The sequence below is a fragment of the Lissotriton vulgaris genome, chromosome 2_1 (genome assembly GCF_964263255.1).
Source record: "Lissotriton vulgaris chromosome 2_1, aLisVul1.2, whole genome shotgun sequence".
Taxonomy (NCBI): Eukaryota; Metazoa; Chordata; class Amphibia; order Caudata; family Salamandridae; genus Lissotriton; species Lissotriton vulgaris.
In genome coordinates, this window is record NC_141687.1 from 1,027,027,665 (window position 1) to 1,027,042,500 (window position 14,836).

At 43.0% G+C, this 14,836-nt stretch overlaps 1 protein-coding gene and 1 long non-coding RNA gene across 15 annotated transcripts in view; one reads left to right on the top strand and one right to left on the bottom strand.

Moving 5' to 3' along the window:
* Positions 1-9,810, bottom strand: part of LOC147731555 (uncharacterized) — a 93,516-nt gene extending 83,706 nt beyond the window's left edge. The window contains exon 1 of the long non-coding RNA XR_015308446.1: positions 9,685-9,810. This is a non-coding gene — a long non-coding RNA (uncharacterized LOC147731555). The remainder of the gene's footprint in view (positions 1-9,684) is intronic.
* Positions 8,525-14,836, top strand: part of BAZ2B (bromodomain adjacent to zinc finger domain 2B) — a 1,380,234-nt gene continuing 1,373,922 nt past the window's right edge. For 13 of the 14 annotated variants that reach the window (XM_086956643.1, XM_086956644.1, XM_086956645.1 and 10 more), the window contains exon 1: positions 8,547-8,737. The gene's annotated coding sequence lies outside the window, so the exon portion shown is untranslated. Of the gene's footprint in view, positions 8,738-14,836 lie in introns of all 14 variants that reach the window. The other variant, XM_086956655.1, reaches the window with a different exon arrangement.

The following is a 14,836-nucleotide window of genomic DNA, read 5'->3' on the forward strand; positions in this document are numbered from 1 at the left end:
CCTTCCGCCTTTGCCCCCCCTTCTCCTCGCCCCCTCCCCCCGGGCTAGCTCATGACTCCTGCTCGGTCTCTTCTCTCCCCCTCCCCAACCATTATCCCCCCCCTTTCTTTCCGTTCTCCGTTACCCGGTAGACTCCATCGCACCATCATTATGTTTGATTCACTGGAGTACTTACCCTGGCAGAACGGAATGTTCATAGGTGGCTACTTTCATAGTTTACTGTTTGTCGGGAGGGAATAGTTGTGGGTGGGATATTTAGGGTGGGAATTTGGGGAGATAAAGAGATAATGTACCGATTTCTCAAGAATACTCTTTCAACAATGTAGTTCTGATATACGCAGGGCATTGTTACCCCAGCATTAAAATCGGCAGTGATCGTTCCGATCCTAAAAAAAACAGGGGCGGATCCTTCGGATCCAGCCAACTTCCGCCCCATCTCGCTTTTGCCTTTCTTGGCAAAGGTATTGGAACGGCACGTTGTAAAAATTCTGAGTGAGTTTGTGGAAACACATGGTGTCTTGGCCCCGAGACAGGCCGGTTTCCGCCCGGCTCATTCAACTGAGTCCGTAATAATATCCGTTCTGGATAACTTACGACAAGGAATGGATACCAATCAACCTCAGGCCCTGGTCCTTTTGGATCTTTCCGCCGCATTCGACACGGTGGACCATACCATCTTGCTTTCACGTGTCGAGGCGGCGGGAATCGGAGGGTCAGCCCTGCTATGGCTATCCTCCTTCTTGAGAGACCGGACCCAGGCAGTTCGTTTGGGAGAGTATTCAGCTGAATTTCGACCCATCCAGTGTGGGGTTCTCCAAGGATCTTCCTTATCCCCTCTTTTATTTAACCTTTACATTGCCCCCCTTATTTTTGCTTTACAGCAACTGGAGGTCTCTGTGTACAACTACGCAGACGATCTCCAGCTCATCTTTTCCCTCTCTTCTTCCCCTGACTCAATAACTAATTTTCAGTTTGTCATGACCTTCATCCAGGACTGGATGAATTTCAACCACCTGAAACTCAATCCCGATAAAACGGAGTTGGTGTTGACAGGTGGTTGCTCCAGTCCTTGGTCCCCTTCCTTTTGGCCCCCTTCCCTAGGCTCCCCACCTACTCCTGTTCCTTCCGTTAAAACTCTTGGGTTTAAAATCAACAACAAACGTTCCCTACACTCAAGTCTCGGCCGTAGTATCTTCAGCTTTCCTCTCCCTAAGGACAATACGTAGAGTCTCACGGTTCTTCTCCTCCGAGGCGCTCAAGCTCATACTCTTGGCCATGGTAACTTCCCGCCTGGATTACGGCAATGCCCTCTATAATGGCATGCCCGACTACCTTATGAAGCGCCTGCAATTGGTACAAAACCAAGCCGCTCGGCTGGTTTTCAACCTACCAAAATCACAGCACGTCACACCGCTTCTCCACTCACTGCACTGGCTCCCTATCCGGCAACGTGCCTTATTCAAGCTAGGCTGTACCATCTTTAAAGCCCGGACAGGCGCTGCCCCTGCCTTCATCAACGCAGCTGTCCAAAACTACATTCCTTCGAGAAACCTCCGATCCTCTTCCCACCACCTCCTCGTGGTCCCCTGCTTAAAACGGAAGAAGTGGGGGGGCTCCAAGTTCTCGACCACTGGTCCAACCTTTTAGAACTCCCTTCCATCCTCCTTGAGAACCTGCACCCAGTACCCATTATTCCGCAAAGGCCTCAAGACCTTCCTCTTCATCCAATCCTTCCCATCTTAAAAAGGCCAGACTCCCCATCCTTTCAACCCCCCGAGTAGCAGTAGACAGGTAGCGCCAAGAAACCGCTGGGTGTACGAGCGCTTTAGAAAACCTTTTAAATTCAAATTCAAATTCAAATCTCTCATAGCCACAAATTGTTGTATTTAACTGAGTCTCATTCTAAGGTTTTTACACTGTAAACTTTGAACATACGTGTAACATGTATCAAAATCTACAACACCGAACGATTAAAGATGTAAGATGTTTCAGCTATTCTTAAGATAAATATAATAAAACCATGTGTTAAAAAAATATATTATTTCACTTACCTGCACCAGGCCTAGCTTGGTTCTGGAAATAAAATACGACTAAATAATATTTTTATACAAACAAATTGGTCTGAGTTCAGTCTTTGACTGTGTAAAATAAATGCTTAACGTTACTCTCTGATAAAGCCTAACTGCTCGCCCACACTACCACAAATAGAGTAAGGATTATCTACTTTTACCTCTCCCTACCTTTGGGGTGCCACTGGACTCTGTCCACACTATACATTACTTTGGTATAGTATGTACAGAGCCAGATTCCTATATTTATCACAATGTGTTTTGTGAAATAATTAATTACTTCTTCTCCCACTGGGAAGTCACAATTCTCTCTTGTATGGTCCAGCAGGCGTCCACATCATCTCTGCATTCATTTTTCTTTAGTCGAAGCACATGATGGTTCTGATGAGCTGAATGAAGATGAGGAGCTATGAAGTTTTTGAACCATCTGTAGTTCTTCCTAAATTCCTTTCTTCTGTTATAGTGCATTTGAAGCTGCCTCCTCCACCAGGTACTGCACCTTCTAGTTTCCCTTTGCATCTACATAATGTAAAAGGTTTGGTGTTACAAGAATGCGAGTACTGATCCTGAAGCATCTGCTATTGGTCCTTCCACTTCTGAACTGAATGAGGCTCAGAATTTATCCTATAGTGTGAGATATTCTTATCTTCCATGATTCACCACCAGTGACAACATATGTCAATTTACATCAAAAATGACTTATGAGTGCCCCAGCCCATTGCTGGGAAAAATCCTGCCAAGCCCAGCTCAACCTCCTCCAACCCAGTCTCCCATAAAAAGAGTTCTAAATATTTTCACGTTTCTTGTCAAACAACCTCTCACTGTGTGATACTGACACAATACCCCCTACGTACATAGCCCCTTGCACCTACCTACTAGTGACAGCATGCTCCGAACTCCGTATCAGTTGAATGCTGTAACATCGTTCAGCTGAATGCAGACTTGTGAAGTTTTGTACGTAAGAAAAATCAGTCAACTGATTTGTTCACATTTATTTGATTAAATATCAAGTTGGCAGCACCCCAAATTTTTCATATCTTTGTCAAACTCTCGCTATAATCAAAAAGAAATGGCTGTCAGGATACATATCCCTTACTCAATGAATATGCCTGAACTGACTGGGTAGCTTGCTTTTAAACTCAGTCTTGTTCCAGGCTCAGTTCCCCTATTCTTCACAGTGGAAACCTGTCTAATATTCTCTAGATCAGTGTTTCCCAAAGTGGGGTCCGTGGACCCCCAGTGGTCCCGAACACATTCCCAGGGGGTCCTCAGGCAGCAGCTTTAAAAGCACTGGAAAGTTCCTTGTAGAATTTGCAGTTTTCGAGCAACAATAAAAGTGTCAAGATAACACCAGTGATTAATGTACCTGCTGGAGAGAAATTAGTTTTGTCCAGTGGTAGGTTTGACCTATCTAATGTAGCACAACGGGTTAATATGCCTGATGCAAAGAACTCGTACAATGCATTTTAAATAACAGTATTTTATGTGCATAGGTCAGTGGGTTACTGCTTTTGTCACAGATATTCTTGTGTTACTCTGCAGCTCATAAGACACCATCATAATCTAGCACAGTGACCTAAAAACTGTCAAAGAGCTGCTTACACACTGCTTGGTACAAGTTAGTAACTCATGTTTTTTCCCCAGTCTTTCATTAATGAGGAAAACAACACAAGTACTGAGACTAGTAGGCAGCACCGTGTTCACTCTTCTCAAGTTGTTTTTCGATTAAGGAGAGAAGTAAATGTGTCTGATATTTGGCATTTTACACTGAGGGTGTGGAATCGTCCCAAAACTGGTTTCTGAACAGGCCATAACGCAGATCCCTGAAGAGTCGTGAGGGGGGGGGCAACCCTTCAGGAGTCCCCAAACTTTCATAGAGCCCACATTCAGACCAAGGCCAATGAATAGCTGTGAGACATGGGAGACTCCAGGGCCCTTCATTACATTTTGCAGGGGTCTGATCATTTTTCATTATGACATTGTTCCTGACCGGATCCTCCTGTGGTCCAATAGAGACAAATTCTGGACAGCCTTCGATTACTCAGACCGTGGCAGCCCCCAGATATGATTTGAACTGGAAGCCCTCTATGTAACTCCAAGAGGGTTGCTACTTTTGCTTTCATCTATTAAGTTTGACAGTCTTGCAACTTGTATAACCATTCACCGAACACGTATGCATCCAGGAGGCTTTTGAGGGGCCTTTTGGTGCCTTTTCACTAGGAAGAAACAATGCATGAGGCTATTTGTGTGAGGGTTCAAGAAAGATATTATAAAGCCATTGTTTGATTTCCATCTATACTGTATGACCACCGATTTACAAAATGTACAGGATCTTTATGTAGGTTTTTTTTTTTAACTTTATTTAGCATTTTTCATTGTAGTTACAATAGAGCACTGTGACCAGAGAAGAAAAATTTGATAAGTATCAGCAGGCATAAATATAACTTTCCCATGACCATTTCAACGATATTGTGATTTTCACGCTCCTCCCCAGCATGAGTTCTTCAGTTCCCCCCTTATAACAACATATAAGACATTTCAATCATATATGGAAGCATAGTGAAAAAAACATACATAAGGCCTGTATACATCTTAGCTGTAATTGATGAGCTGTCAACCTCCAAGGGGGCAGGGACATGCTGCCCCCTGTGCATCCATCTAGACCACTCCAATTGGAACAATTCCATGATCTGCTGGTGCAGAGGGGGTCAGTTGCTGGGCTTGCAAATATGCCCTGAAGGGCCCCCGTACATCTTTGGTCCTAGCGCAGGGGGGGAGCGTTGCCACATAAATGTTGCTGTTCATAGAGCAAGAAACCATACTCTTTAGCCAATCCTTCACCGAGGGAGATGCCCTGCCACCCCAGTCGACCACCACCTCCTGTTTGGCCAGGAAAAAACTAATAGCGGCAATCCTGCGCACATCCAGGGGGAACTGTACAACGTATCCCAGCAAAGCAATCTCGGGCAACGGGGACATTGGCACCTTAACCATTTCACTAATTTTCCCATGTATGTCAACCCAATATGTTCGCACGGTCGGACAAGTCCAAGCCAAGTGGGCAAGTTCAGCATTTGGGGAGTGGCACCTGGTGCAGTGATGTGTCCTAGCAGGGTCAATTCTATGTAGCTTGGCCGGGGTAATATATACCCTACGCAAAAAGTTAACGTGCGGCAGTTTGTGTCTGCTGTTGAGGGAGATCCTGTCTGTGACCATAGTGCAGGCGTCCCTATTGTTCGTCTGAGATCAGACCACCCAGGTCCTCCTCCAAGGCTAAACGTGCTCTGTCCTCATTGATTGGCATAATCGCTGCGCATGACTTGTAGAGTTGAGCCAAGATGTGCCAGGATCTTTAGGTAGTTAGAAAACAATGGCTTCATTGAAAAACGACCTTGCTGTGAGAATATGCACATACATGTCATACTGTATGATCAGAAGAGTATCTGCATTACTAGATATCTATTTATATTATCGTGCAGACCACCATTTACAGTTATTGATTATAAGTGGTACCTAGAAGTGACAGGAAGGTGATTTTTTTCCTCAAAAGTATTGATCTCAAAAACGCCGTCTTCGTTTTAGGTTAATTTGAGACTTATTTACATTTTAATTTTTTACCTAGACATTGCAGTTTTAGATTGATGCCTGCTTCAGAGTCACCAGTCTTTATGACGCAGTTTTAGTAATTTGGAACATATTAATTTTCTCTTGCCAAACAATGAATGTTTAACCCTCCCCTTCCCCCACAAAAAGCTAGGAACTCATATTTTAAATAGAAAAATGTTTTGTGCGAGGTCAACTTTTAAGTTTCCGGACAGCAGACGAAGCATTTCGCAAGCAGACCTTAGCTGGTGGATCAAAGTGTGGTCCTTAGTGCAAGCACTGTTTCGAATTGCTAATTGAAGCCAAAATCAATACTGCATTTTCCGAGACATTTATAACTCCTTTTGTGACATTTCTTATATTTGTTTTTCTTTGCTTACGTTACCTTTATCTTAAAACATTTTAATAGGGACTCACACTTCACAACGCTACATAAGCAAAATAAATGTGTGATATCTATACAAATGTAGATTTTTCCACTCCTTTTTGGTGATAATGCTATTTAGTGTTAGTATTTATGAAACGTCTGAAAAAATACCTTTCATTCTTTGTTGACTATGTCACCATCCCACCGCTATTAATTGTTTTTGTTTTTCAACACTGTTAGAAAATACTGAAAATTATAAAAGTTGTTATCCATTGTGTAGTTAAGCCTATGGGATAATTAAATATGGACTAATAATGTAATATTAGGAAATCATTGCCCTTATTACAGTTATTAGGTAGTTAGACAAATTATAGCTTCAAAAGGAATGTGGGGCAATGAGAACTCAGGATTAAATTATGCATTTGATCCTTAGGCCAGATTTTACTATTGAAACAGTTTTGCTGCTAACAGAGAAATCGTGTGTCATTTAAATTAAATGCTTTTCTCGAGCTGGAAGGTTCCATTTTTAATGAAATTACTGCGCGTGGCGAAATGATTAAAATCTGTATTCCGGGAATGATGCAGAGAGGGAAAAAAAATCAATAAATGCGAGCACAGCTTTGCTGGTGAACGAGAATCCAAGGAAAGAAATAAACCAATACACAAAATAGCCATAAACATAGCCGGACATTAACTTATTTATAGTATCAGTCCCTCGAGACAGCAAATTCGCAAATGTGTACCATATATTTTGGTCTGTAATGAGGCCTCTTTTTCCAAGAGAACCTATTAGACAGGCGTCATTTCTACCCTTCCCCCAGTGCTCCCGCATTGCAATCATTGTGCTTGTGCTTATTATGTTACAAATGACCGAGGTAAGGCTGACATTCTCCTTGCATGCAAAAGATCTCGTCTGCCAGCCTTTTTTTTCACTAATGAAGGAGCTTTGTGAAATCTCCCCATGGGTTAATACTAATGAAGATCCTCCGGCACAATTAAAATCACAACCAGTAGCTGTGAAGGGAAACACAAAACAAAGGCATTACTAAACACATTTGCACATTTACGTACAAGATATACGTACATGCAAAATATGTTTTATAATATTGGCTTGTAAGCAGAGAACAGTTCGATTTATACCATGGACACTTCACAGCCAACATCAGACACAGAAGATTACCTTTTGTTACCACGGCTGCCATCTGGACGACGAAATGTCCAGATTTCTTAAATCGAGAAAAAAACGAAGTTTATGCAGCTGATCAAAATACGGAAACAACCGTTTGTTTCATAAGCGAAGGCATTATTTCCAGTTTCTAGTTTTGGCAGTGCCCATGCTACACAGAAGTCATTCTTTGTTGTAGTGTTCTTTAACCTCGGCTTAGCTTGAATGTTATCCAAATAAAGAAACCACGTGTAGAGTTTAAAGGGTTGGGACGGGGAGGTGCCTCGTTTCTCCTGTTACGCTGCAAAAGAACATGAATTGGGCTGCTGCTGGCACCAGCAGCAAAGGGTAGATAGAATGTCTGTTCTGTTGCCATAATGGATACTAAGCACGGGTTAGCTGTGCTCCAGATTAGCCATGCCAGGCAAGGAGAACATCATACCAGCACCAGGAAGGAGAGGAGGGTTAAGTAATGGAACAACTCACACTTTGCCTGTTGAAGAACCTGTTTTTATTATCGCGTTTCTACTGACGTGGTTTCATTTTATCGACTTTTCACGTCCAATCTTTTCTAGACCGCTGTAGTTACTTACCAAATTAAAAAATATATATAACGAGGGCGTCTCTGGAAAAAATAACGTTATTTCCTTCGCGTTTTCTGAAAGAAGAGCATCTGGGAATATTATTTAAAGAACGAGTCCGTTGCAAGCCATGAAAGACTGTTCGTGGATGACGACTTAAAATATGGTGTACACTTTCGCTTCAAACAAAACAGACATAAAAACGTATTGATGGTTTTTAATTATGTGTTTTAGTACATCTTGCCCCTGCTCTTTAAATCCTAATATAAGCAATGCATTCCTAAAACATAACATTTTCACCCACCCCCCATAAAACTACGCAAGTGCCTTGATGTGATGCTAATGAAATGCAGTCCTGACTATATAGCACTTTTTTAAGAGTTTGGGATTGTAAACATACGCTCTAAGGACTTTTCCCAGGCCAGTAAATATACAGGAGAACTAGTCCCGAGTGGGATACAGGAGAAACAGTCTCTCTGCTGAATGGAGTCGATCTGGGGACGACTGGGCATTCCCTGTTTCGGTTGAGAAATTAAACACACAATTCGATTCCCTCCCTTTCTTCTGCCGAACAGCAAGTTTCATTGTTTAGGGACCTGAGAAGAGAAGCCTTGTTTGGTTGACGTCACTTTTTTTGGTTCATGAAGCCTTCGCCTTGAAGTGAAGCTGAATAAAAAAAAAACCTTGAGTGAGAGAGAGGGGGGAAAATCGCCTTCAATCTGCTTGGAAGGAAACTAACGAGAGACAGGAGAGAGAGAGGAGAGGCAGAGGAGGAGGGAAGAAGACACTCGCACACTCACACGCACGCAGAGCAGCGATTCCTTTCAGTGTAAACCCCGCCGCTTTTTTTTCCCTTTATGTTCGTGCGGCCCGAGAGAGCCTGACACATTTACAGCCGCGTTCACTTCGGTGTCCGTAGGAGAGGAAGGGGAAGCCTCCCCCAGCAGCTGAGGTGAGCCGCAAAAATGATAACAAGCAATGTTTCAAGAGGCCCTGTTTTGGTGAAGTCTCTTAAACCGTGTACGGATATTTGTGGACTTTAAGCGATGGGGGGGGGGGGTGGGACAGGAGTGGGGAGTCTTAAGAAAAACGCGTGCATCTTCCTGCATCTGTTTCCTTTCTACTCCCCTCCCGCCATCCTGGGCTCTCCGTTTGTGCTGCGTGTGTGTTTTGTTTCCGTCGGTTTTCCGGCCCTTCTCGGCCGCCGTTCGCAGCGTGTCCGATGCGGGTTTGTCGGTTGTGAGTCTGTGTGTGCGTGTGGGGAGCGGTTTGAAAGTTTTTTCGCCCACCCATGGGGAGGGTGGTTGGGTTGGCGGTGGTTTCGCTGTCGTCGTCGGTTGGCTCTTTCCCCACCTCCCTTCTCCCCGCGACTCCCTCCCCCTCCCGGGGGCGCTTTATTTTCCCTGCTTCCTCTCCCGGCAGACCTGTGCTCGCCACCCTCTGTGAATTACCCTTTCCGTGGGCTCCGAGAGCCAACTGCTGTTTCCCGTACTCGCCTTTTTAAAAAAAAACAAAGCAAACACATTTCTAACGTTTCCCCTTTGGAATGTCAGCGATTTGCAGATAACACACCGTCTCCTGGCAGAGACCCTTCTGCCTGTACACGGTCCAAACAGTTCAGTTTAAGCGCTCCCAGTTCGTTTCCTGCATCAAGCACCGACTATAAAACATTACCTATGAAAATGCTGGTGCCCAGGGGTCTCGTCTCCTGGCTAGAGCTATCTGGGGGTGTGAGTTGTTTTAATGTGCAAGGTAAGCAAGCCTGAAAGACCTCTGAAAACTCCCTGCCTTCCAACCAGCTACAAGGACACCCCTCCCCCTCGCTCTCTTTCTCTCTCTCTCTCACACACACACACAGTTCTCGTGATTAATTTTAAAACTGAATTATTATTTGCTTACATGGTAGCCTAGCCTCCGAAGTCTTTTCTGTTAGGAGATGTGTTTTTTTTAAGTGAAGCCTCGCCTCCTCCTCGGGTTTCTTCTGCCGGTTTCCTTCTGGGGTGTTTTTTTTCTTGTTCCACCTTTTGTGCTGCTTGCTTTAGAAAGAAGAGAAGCAGCTGCGGCCCGCTCTGGTTCTTGAAACCTATCCCATTGTGGATATTGCAATATCCTCCATTTTTTCTGCCCTCTAAACAACAAGGCTCTCGCCATCTTGGGATGGATTTATTCCCATGGCTTTATAAGGTCGCCCTTGCCCCCTCCCTCATCGTCAGCTCGTCCAACAGAAAGTTTAAGACATATTACACTGTGGTTGTGACGTCAGGCAAACTTTAGGCAAAAACTGTTTCTGAACAACCGCTGTATGCCTCTTCTAATTAAAAGTCTAATGTTACTTCAGAGCGTTATGTTTTTTTTTTACCTGACCTCTGTTACAGAGTATATACTGTTTGCATTCTCAGTATTACGAACAGATGGGCATCTATTTAGACGGCAGATGTCTCAAAGGCCGTTCGTCCAGTAGCATTTGACAGCAGGTCACGTTCCTTAACGACACTCGTTTTATTGGGCAAAACAATTGACAATTCAGATACATTTTATATCTATGTATATATCTACGGGTGTTATATACTTAATCGATTAAATGCAGCTTTACAAGAGCTCAGTTTATTTATTTTTTGGTGCTTGCAGATTGTATGTCTTATAGCAGTTGATCCATCCAAAGTAACGTTTTGGCCTACACTGTAGAAAGTTCCAACACGTACATGTGGATTTCTTGGATGCGGAGATTATTTGAGACCAATTATGTTTACTTAATTATGTGTACATCTTTGGAAGTTGTCAACCCAATCCCATTTGGTACTGTTTTTTTGTTGTTTTTAATCAAGAAGTCTACATTAAGTGCCGCCTTTTTAGGAGTGCCGTTGTCATTTGTAATATTCAAACTTCATATTTATTGCACTACACGACTGACAAGACTGCTAGTGCCAAGCTAACTTATTATTTCATACAAGGTATGTAGGTCTGTTGACACCTTTTAATGCCCTAATTGATATGAATCTCCTGTCCAAGTTGAATATTTCTTCACTTTTTTGTTACTGTTAGCTAAACATGAGAAGTGCAAGTGCAGTCTGATAAATGAATTTAATGGGACTATAAAGTGCAAAGAGCTGCCTGGGACTGCAGTTGTTGCCTAGAGTTTGAACTATTAAAATATTTAAGTTGACTTGTTTTAGTGATTACGAAAGTATTTTCTCTTAGTAGGGTCTTCATTCATTTGTATGCAATATATTTTTCTGTAGCGCAACATAACGTTTATTCGTATAGTATAATGCATTTCCTACACGTCAATTTATCTAATCATTATTGAATGCCAACATGTATTTGTAAAGCACATATGTCCAAGAGGGTATCTTGGTGCTGAAATAAGATATGGATTGTTACTCAATTCAGTGGTACTCATTTTATCTACCTTGGAAGGATTGAGTGGATCTGCCAGGGTTCAAACAAAGACGCTGCAGTGGATGCATTGAGCCCCCAGACTTCCAACATTGTTGGAGGTTGATTCTACAAAGCAAATGTCTACAAGGACTGACGCAATGAACACCTTAGTTGTACATGGTTTCTTGTGTAAAGCCTATGATTTCTTTGATATTAAATGCATTACTTCAATTGTGAGTGAAAAGTTTATTCATAATAAAAAAAGCTTGTCAGCTGGTCAACTCTTGTAGTAATATTGCAAGCAAATCACAGAGGAGGGATCTCTTAGAACAGTATCGTAGAATTACTTATTTGTAGGCATGTTACTTTAGTTGATATGTTTTCATGTATATTATACCTGAAATGCTTAGATGAACTGTTCTTGTAGCTTTGGTGAAGTTTTCTATCCTTCCTGTGAAGGACTGAACAGTGTTTATTGGGTGGCCTATTAAAGAGGCTACTAAGTTCAATTGTGCATGGTTGCTAGAGTGTGGAAATATAGTATGGCCTGTGTTGGAAGCATGAGATTGTTGTGCAAGGTTTAGAAAAGCCCTCTCCACATGCCACCGCATTCTGAGCGGTAAAGCCCCTGCTCCGCTCCAGAGTCTGGTGACCTGCTATGAGCCCACAGGCAATCTACGGTCCTCGCAGACTGGACTGCTAAAGGTTCCCAGAGTAAGGAAGGCGCGTATGGGAGGAAGATCTTTTAGAAACCTCGCTCCCAGATGCTGGAATGCCCTACCTTTAGAACTGCGACTAGAACCATCTGAAGTCCTGTTCAGGAAGAAACTTAAAACCCACCTTTTTAGCAGGTAGCCTTCTGTGGGAGGGGGGGGGGCAGCTACTCCACTTATCACAGCGCGGGGACACTCCAGTGGCGTAACCAGGCGCTTTACAAATGCCCAAAATCAAATCAAAGGGGCTCCAGTCAGTTTGTGGTGACCATGTAGCTGCTCTGAAGCTTGAAGTGATGCAGAAAGGTGCAACATTTAGTCACTCTTGCAGATTCATAGAATCTTAACTTGTCTGGCCTTTGCCCTAGAGTTAAATGTTTTGGAACTGCCAGATCTCCCAAATTTCACACAATTCATGGAGGTTGTGAAGGATCCTTTTACTTGCCAAAAGCAAGTTTAAGAGGTTACAAGTGATTTACACACCATCAGCACCTGAACTTAAATGCAGATTTTTGACTTTACATGCACAATAATTTAGATCTATATTACAATCTTGGTCACTTCTCCTCAGTGAGCAAATATACCACACTTTGATGAATTCAACCTGAGTGATGGTGAGTGATGCTGATGTGAAACATTCTGTGTGAAAGCACTTGGTGAAACACAATAGGCTGTGATCTACACTTAAGTGTTTAGGTGTGTAATAAATACAAATGTACACAAGCATGTTGATGTTCATTCTGTGACAGTGGTCTACAGTTAGCGTTTTTTCAAATTCTGCTACACACTTTGGCTCTTGGTGGTTTTCTTCAGAAGACAGTAAAAGCTGATTTTGTTGTTTAGTGAGTTAGTGGCAGAGATTTTTGGGTTTGTGAAACTGAAAAAGAAGACCACCCAATACCAATCATTTTTTGGCAACGCTCCCAGGATGTGGAACGCTCGCCCTGGAGACCTCCAATGCAACCTCACCTTCTCCTGTTTCAAAAGGGACCTGAAACTCCATCTCCTTAACAAATACTTTCCTGACCAACATCAACTAACCTAGACTTAAATATCCGAGTTGACTCCCCTCTCCCTTGACATTCAAGGATAGTTGGTGACCTGACTAAGTTAATCACCTTTTTTCTTTTTTATTGTTCTCTCCCCCTCCGTTGCACTGTTTATTTATTTTTCATGCTGTATTTTTTATCTTTTGGTTTGCATCCTTACTGCCGGCCTACTATGTAATGTAATGTCCTGTTTTCACAGCGTGTATGTAAAGCGCTCTGATACCTACAGGTCAAGCTAGCGCTATAAAAAACTTTTAAAATAAATAAAATGCTCATAGTGAAGTAGCCATTCCCTTGGTGCCCAATCATATTGGCATCAGTTCTTGCGGGTGTTATCCTTCTGTCTATGGACGCATATTTCTTGATAATTGTAGTGCTCACATTAGGTATAGAGTTTTGAGTGTGTTGAGAGAAATAATAGAGCAGTGAGTGGTTATCTTAGGTTGGGATATGAGAGGGATATCCTGTTAGTTTACATTCTAGTTAAATATTCCGGGAAGTGTTGTGTAAGGTGCACGCTTGGCAAAGGAAGGTAGGACTGTAGCGTACTTGAGAATAATTACTATTCTCAGACTTGCAACACAGAGCTTTACTTACACCTTTGTGCCCCGTGTGGAAAAACCTAAGAGCACAATGCTGCTTAAGTATATTACCTTTCAGAACCACAGAGATCCCAACTTGACATGAGAACTTTGCCACGCTCTATAGTAACAGAGTATCACACGCCAATGACAATCAATTCATTGTTTTTTTCTGATTCTCAATAGTAAGCAATGTTGTAATTTAAAACCTGATGTTTAGGGTGGAGATGGATAGCTGCTCTCCTTCCAAGCTTCAGATGCTGTGCCTGCATTTTGGCCCCGGGCTTGAGTCGCCAAAGATTAACCACCCAGAGAAGGGGGAGAACTGATCGTGAGGCAGTCGGGTGTGCAAAAATGAAGGGAAACACTATGTCAAATTTAGTGGAAGCAACAGGAGCACTACCCCGGACACTTGAGCAGCAGCAAGATCGTTAAGGGCTGGGTTGTGCTGTAAGAGAGGCCCTACTGGTTACACTGGGCGCCAAGCTCTTCTGTATTGAGGTCAGAATACATTAAGGTGGACTCTTGAAGACTATGTGAGACACCAGTTTATGTGGGTTCTTTTGAAACGAAGAAGTTTAACCAACTGGGAGCTGGAAGAGGACTTGGTAGGGGAGAGATGTCTGGGAGTTGTGGGCGATTTTGGGAGAGCCAGGCCGCTGTCTAGCACTGCATAATAGAGTTTATTACATAATGGGTGAACACCAGAGGAAGGCTAAGCAGGGTTGCTTTCTACCGCAGCAGAAGGGTGAGGGAATGGGTCACAGCTCCTAGGCCAGAGGGAAATGCTCATTTTATTGTACTCCATAATTCCCAATAGCTTGACACTGTTGAGAAATGTAACTCTCTTTCGGTGCAGCTTGGAGAAAATGGATTAGTGGATAACGGGATCTGAGAATATATGGAGGTCCATGAATAACGGAGTGCTGCAAGTCGATAGTTGGACTGTTGAAGTGGAGAGAGAGGAGAGAGGTCCAATATCACAAAGAATTTAAAGACTCATTGCAATGCAATGATGGTATTGGATAATAAATTAGAGGCAGCATAGAGTGGGAGAAGGCTTGTCTGCAGCATTTTCCTGGAATTCCTTCCATGGACCCTGCTTTGTCAATTACTTATGCAATGGAGTTCGTTTTCTCTCACTTTCTTAAAGTGGTGACCCGGACGTGGTGCGGAAAGGATACAGCCTCCCTTTTGGAGTTGCGGAATCTGATGTGACCTCTACTTGTATTTTTGTGCTTCATGAAATGGACATGTGGGACCCAATCATGCACATTGTGGCTTCGCTTCAGGGATTCCTAGTAGTAGATTTAAGACAGTGCTACTCTTC